Genomic DNA, 7,330 nt, shown 5'->3' with positions numbered 1-7,330 from the left:
GACTGTAGTCGTGCGCTCTCCCCAACCATGCCATTAGACCCGTCCTTATATAAATAAACCCGTCCTTACATATAAAACAAAGCTTGAAGGCGAAAATAAAAATTCCGAGTTTGTGAATGTTGAGATACTAAAATACGTTTATACTATTAAGAATACTTCTTGTTACTGACCGCCAGAAAAATACATATTTAAATAAGAGTTTCCATACCTCAGTCGATATGGACGATACCCATTGGTTGGAATTACTCTGCGCACTTCTTTTCTTTCTTCTTCGCTTCTTTCATTCCACATTAGATATTTGGATGACGAAATTGAAGTTACTGCCCAACAGGTGAAATGCTGTGTGCGTGTGTGGAAGGGTTCACAAATGGCTTTACGTCAACCAATCAGTCGTTCGCTTTCTAGCTGTAAGCTATATTTGTAGTATCGTAGGATATTTTGATATATTTTTGGAGATATAGTTTCGGTTGAGTGAACTGCCGTTACGTATCAGAGATAGTCAACTTAAATTCTAAGGAAGGCGGGCCCCCGGGGGGGGGGTGCTTTGGGAGCTCACTTGTAAAAACGTCTGTTTGTTCATTGCAAAGGCTACACTTCCGAATCCTGCAAAGCATAAATTTCTGTAAAATACTTCAATGGACAAATTTATGTTGTAGCTCCGTTTAAAATTCCTCTTAAAAAATACTGCATTGTCTCAAAGAAAGAATAAAAATGAATATGAAAAGATAACAACCAAATAATAGAAAATTATTTTATTTATTTATCATTACTTTCTTTAGTTTTGTTTTCGAACAATCAAAGTTGATGGTGCTAATTTCGACATCTGTTCTCCTTTAAGATATGACACTAAATGAATAAAGAAACTGGATCAGTAAGGTATTATTATCGTATCCCTTTAAATCATCAAATACTTTTAAAATGCTGAAAATATTATAGTTTTCTGAAAGCAGGAAACTGAAGCAATAAAATACCAATGTGCTAACAACTCCTCTATCTTTCCCCTATTAAAATATCCAGGATACAAAAGTTCCAAAATTCTTAGTTAAATATCAAATCTTAAGCAAATTCCACGCTGTTCCCGCTGATAAGTAAAACTAGTCTCACTGGTGGTTTATTAAAATACAGTGACTAAGAAATAAAATCTTACTCTGAGATTTTAATAAACATGAAGGATATTGGCATCAAGCATTTTTCTAAAATTAACTGCTGGTATGTTTAAATACACACACAAACGCTGCTATAGGGGCTAGAAACGAAGGACCTTCCACTGCTGCCAAAACTTTGGCAAGAATTGCAGAAAGAATCAAACGTGCTTTTTTTAGGCACTTAAAATATACATGAAAGATTTTGTTTTGCGTTTAAAAAAACGGATTAAAGACCGCGTGTTTAAATTTGAATATTTTCCTCCTCTCTCTAAGTTTTTTTTTATTGTTTCAACTGGAAGTCAACTCTCCCCTCCCCCTACTTTTGCTTGTTAATTCCAATGTTCTTTCTTCTTGGTTAATTCCTGGCAATGCGCCTTATCTTACTTTTTACATCACTCATCACACTACAACTATTAGATTCTCCTCAAAGCAACAAATTAGAAAATCTTTTCAGCGTTTTGTCTTCGGAAGAAAAACATTCGGGAGAAAACAGGAACAACAGAGATTTCAGTAGTAAATGTCGCACAAAACGAAGACCGAAATGATAAAGAACAGGATTTTGTAAGACCTTGCAAGCGAGCAGAAGTAGTATTACAGTCTTCTTGAAGTGATGGGATGTGTCTTACTCACGTGATGCTAACCGTGAATTCATCATCATGGGAATGCGAGTCATTTCCTCCACACGAAAACCAGTTCTTAATGAGATAAAAATTTTCATAATGTATAGAGTGGGAATACTTCTTGTTCCTCTTGGGGATTGCATAATTTAAGCAGAAATCCGCACTTTCAGTTTTCCTTAGAACTTGTAATCGACGAAATACATGAAATCATTTATGAAAGAAATTACAGTAAATAGAAAAACAAAAACAAAAAAAAACACCTGACTAGAACGGAAAATAACTTTATTTATAATCGTATCCGCTGGCTTATTTTCTTTGGCACGTTATCTGCATTCAAATATATTTAGCAATATGAATAAGATAGGAAGTGGGTCGCGGTGAAATTGGGATGCTCTGGCGTACAGATAGGTAGGATAAATTCTCTCTCTCTCTCACACACACACAATACACTCAGCAAAGTAAAACTGCAGAGGCTATCATGGTAATTAAAAAAGTTCACACAAGATAGCCTCTAACAGAAAAATGACGCATAGCTGATCTCCCTCACAGCGTTCAAGGAGTCTTTTAATGTTGCAAAGTGGCCAGTCATAATCAATTAAGTGATTCTGAATGTGCAAAAAAAAAAAAAAAAAATTTAGAAGAGCAACCATTGTGACACTGAAAACCACAACTGTAACAAAGCAAAAAAAAAAAAAAAAAATCAAACGGAGCAAGGTTTTTACTGTGTAGACTGGGGTCGATTACTGGGACCAACTTTCGTATACTATCGAAATAAAAGTTGTCAAGTGTGTCAGTGGCGTAATGGTCATAATTCGAAGAAGAGATGGCTTACAAATAGAAGCAACGAACAATAAAGAACTCTTTCAAATTGCAGAAAGACGCGTGAAATTACATTCAACAGCACCAAGTCCAAAGTTCTTATTTCATTTACTTGTTGAAGACAACCATAATGGCTTCCTAAGTGAAGAAATTCTAGAGATAGTCAGCAAAATAAAATATCTACGAGTAACAAGTAGCAGCAAATCTACTTCAAGAAGCACGTTATCATATGTCGCTAATAAAAGCGTACAAATAATAAACCTTCTATCGAAATTGACATGGATAAACTGGGGATTAGGCCAACGAGAGCTGAACGCAATATATACATGAGTCATTTTTACCACTGATGGTGTATACCGCATCTGCTTGGAAAAAAAAAACATAAAACGTAACATAAATCCACAAAACGTAACGTAGTTCAACACCTTATAGCCATAGGCATAATTCTTTCGAGGCAGCTTTCCTTATTGCAGCTCCAACATCTGCTTGAAAATGCAAGAATTCTACCTTATATATGAAGTTACTTCTAGAAGATACGACGGAAAAGCCGACGTTGTTCAAAACAGTTACCAACTTCGGCTTTACTACAGTAAGTAACCTAACCCACCAAAGAAAACGTATATTAAGGAGAAGGAAAGCTCTTCAAGCAATGAGAAATATAACATTTGCAATGAAGGGAATAAAATAGAGGAAGACATCGGTTCTTCTTTTCTAGCCAATCCAAGATAATCTATCCACAGGAATTAGAACTCAGCACTTCCATCAAAAGACAGCAGCGATTTATAGTGAACATAGAATCACTTTATAAGGCATGACCCTCGAGGGCGCGAAGAACCATTATCAAAGCTTTACATCGAAAGGTGAGTTAGCCGGTATAACACGTAGGTAGCAAGTTCTTTTTTTTTTTCTTCCAGCAACTTGCGTTTTTCATACTGCAAACCGACTAGAAGAATGCACGTAATATACAGACAGAGGATTAACCACCCTGTTCCGTTGGAATTAGTTTCGAAAAGCTGCATGGTATGGTGTGGATAAACACATAATTAAATTCCTGCCATGTACCCTCAAGGGGGTGTACAGGATATAACAGTACTACATGAAAAATTTACATCATTACTAACTTCCTATCTACAATTTTCCTCCAAATCAGTCTGTTACTTGTCAAGACTCCCATTATCAGATCTTATATTCCTGTCGTCTAAGGCACTTTGTACTGTATCAATCCACCTGTATCTTGGTCTTCCTCTGGGTCGTTTTCCTGCCCTGCCAACCTGGCAGAGAACACTTGTTTTGCTAATCTTTCCTCTCCCATTCTATTTAAGTGACCATCCCACCTGAGATTAGCTCTGCTAACACATTCCTGGATGCTGACAATGTCAAGTTCTTTCCTAATATTCTCGTTTTTAATATAATATTGCCATTGATACCATCTGTTCATGCCTTTAATCTTTCTCAGGACTCTCATATCTGCAGTCTCCAGTCTTTGGTCAAGTGTTTTACTTCTGACCCAGCTCTTAGATCGATAAGTTAAATCTGGCACCTGTCATACGTCTTTTTCAAATCAACAAAACTCAAATAAAGATCTTTGTTATATTCCCATGATTTCTCAACTATTTGTCGTGAAGTGAAAATGGTGAAAGTGGGTAAATAAACACGTAAGTGTAGAACAGGAAGGAAAAATTAGCAATCGAATAATATGATTCATATGCACGGGATGGCACAGAAGTAATATGGCAGTAAAAGATTTACGCAGAAAAATAGCAGAATATAATACCGTATATATGTAATTTATGTGCGGAACATAATATTTAATAATAGAAACAAAATCAGTTTATAATAGAAATAATACTAATAAATTATCAAACAATGATGAAATTTTAGTGATTCTTGTTCTTGTATCTGCTTCATTACTTCAGGGCCACTCTGCATTTAATTAAAACTGAATGTTAATTAAATTCCTGTAAATGCTTTGAACGCAATGGAGCATGTAGAAAAAAAAATTACCACCTGGCAAGGCTACTGTTGGGAAGTTGGGGGGAGGCAACACACACACACACACACACACACACTTTGAGAGCCTTGTCTCGTTCACAGTAATTGTCTGAGTGGAATATTAAAGTTGCAATTTTCTCTCAAATTCCTGAAGAAAATGATAAGTACTAAGTATTCTAGACTACGAGTATTTTTCTAAATATTCTTTTTCTGCTGACATAACGACTTGTTATTTACCCTATAGACATTTAAATTAGAAACAAAAAGTTTTATTCACTTTTTGGAACTAGTACAATTTTTAATAGTTAACTTGAAAACAATCGCTCATTAGTTTCTTTCGTCCGTTTGTTTTCAGCATAGTTTTCCATTACAACCCTTAACAATCGCCACACATCAAACCACACCTCTTGCGCAATACCGACATTCTTGTATGATGATTACATTCATTCTCACACCAACCGAACTTAGACTGCTTGTCTTATGTACTGTACTGTATACGTAGTTCATTTGCAACATGTAATTTTGTATATTTCGAAACTCTCAGCATTCGTCACATGGTCCAATTAAAATTAAAATGACTCCGCAAATTTTGGCCGACATCCTAAATATTGAATTTTATAAAATTCCAACTAGGGAGAGACGCGCGTGTCTTTTAAAGAACTGGAGGCGTACACCGTGTCTGTATGTATTTGCTATGCGATAAATGGAGAATGTAGTTGTATATATGACATCACAAGAAGTAATGGGAAACGCTCGGTAAGATAAGAGTATCTTTCGATAGCAAGAAGACCCTCGCACTTAAACAGGCCTCTTTTCTTTGTCAACGTACGCTGACAGCTGAGCGAAGTTATCTCACCCGAAATGTTTCTGTTGCACATGGCGACTTGCTTCTGTGAAACCATTAAAACGAATCCACTTTTCCCCCTCAGACGTATCGATTAATGCCCTGAAGGTCACCAGGCAACAGCTGGTTAAAAGGATGACATAAAGTTCCATTTCCTCTACTGTCAGAAGGTCATTAGTATGATGACGATATCACTGCCTCGCCCTTCTATAACAATGGTTATTATTGAATCTGTAAGACAAGGCACTCTAAGGCCATCTGGTGTTCGGTATTGAAACTCTCGTACTAGCAAGCTGCTTTTTGCATGATAATATCTATTTTATAACAGATATTATAATTTTTTTAATAATACAAAATCAAAGTCATGTAGATTTTGTTTTCTGATTTTCCATCTCTTTCAGTCATCTTTATTTAAAATTAATTTGCTGTTTAAAGTTTCTAAAAAAGTTCTTTGTATTTATTATTTATTATTATTATTATTATTAACTAAGAAAAAATATTCACTCAGATAGAAAAATACTGAATAAAAATATTCAATATTTTCAGAAAATATTTACTCAGAAAAAATGTGAAGAGATTTTACTCCGTTGCTTTTTCTCCTTCTGCATACGTAGATGCTGCGGCTTGCTTCATCTGAAATAACACCTCTCAAACTTATACTGCCACACGCTTCTTTTTTAGGTGTGTTCCTTGTAACGTATGGCGCAACATTCCTCTGCCAACAGTGTTCCATCAGGCCCATTACTGTTCGCTTAAGAAAGCCAAATCGGACAGAAATGCGAATTCAACAAAAGTTCGCCACGATCAATGAAAGAAAGTTAGCATCAAGGCTTGTGATCTGTGATGCCATAAAGAAGCGAGAGACAGAGAGAGAGAGATGGTTGCGGTCTTAAAGAGAGCTGAGGGAGGGGTGGGGTGGGGGGAGTTGACTGAGGAAAAAATTCTTCAAAAGAATTTTGAAAGAATCTCAAGGCAAAGGTTTAAAAAGGTTTAAACTTTTCGCTGTTAAGAACTGACATAATTGACGTAGATGTATAATTTACAGTATTATTTCGGTTGTCATGGAGAGCGCGCGCCTGTTTGAAAGCGTCAGAAATTTAGCAGACGATGTACATGAGACCAGCATTAATTAACGACAGTACAAGAGGAACATTTTAAATAACAGAAAACTAAACTTATGAATCTATAGCGATCAAGCGAGAACACGAAGAATTGAGAATATTCTAGAACGTAATACCATACTGAGCATTGGCAGAAGTAAAAATAAATCATATAAACCAAAACAAAACAAAATAATCACTATTGCAGAAAAATAGATTTTTTTTTCCTGGGAAAGAGTCTCAACCAATTTAATCTGTGCTTTTATTGGGTGATAAAAAAAGGCAGGGGTTTTCTTTTTCTCCTGAACTTGGGTGTAACTTTGACAAAAAAATGGCCAGCTCTTTCGTTCGGCGAGATGGAGAATGTTCTCGCGAATGTACCTGGGTTGGATGACACGTCGTTCAATGTTGGGCCCTAAACGAAACATTTTACATCACTTTCCCTGCAATACTGTGATCAATTCTGTAATCAGAGAGCTGAGTTCAGATTCAAAGTCGGCAATTTTGCTAATCCTCTCAATACTTTCCTTGCATGAGGTCACAGCTGTGGGTATTCGAGACATCTAACCAAGTATCTTAAAACGAACTGTTTCGTTCTACAAACTGCTGCGCTATACCTAACGAAGAACTGTCTGCCGTGTTATATTCGCATACACTTGTCAAACCAGATTAGTGTGTTGCGCGATTAGTCTCCTCTATCGCTCTGCACTTTCAGTTATGATCGGTCACGACCACTCCAAGTGGAATTTAATTAGGCTGAGCTCGAGCGATGAATAGCAACGTGATGTTACCACCCTTTTCTTTTAAGAG

This window comes from Typopeltis vanoorti, chromosome 3, assembly GCF_054136105.1.
Source record: "Typopeltis vanoorti isolate ZY-2024b chromosome 3, IOZ_Tvanoo_1.0, whole genome shotgun sequence".
Lineage (NCBI taxonomy): Eukaryota > Metazoa > Arthropoda > Arachnida > Uropygi > Thelyphonidae > Typopeltis > Typopeltis vanoorti.
The sequence above is the reverse complement of the archived record's forward strand: the minus strand, read 5'-3'. Positions refer to the sequence as shown.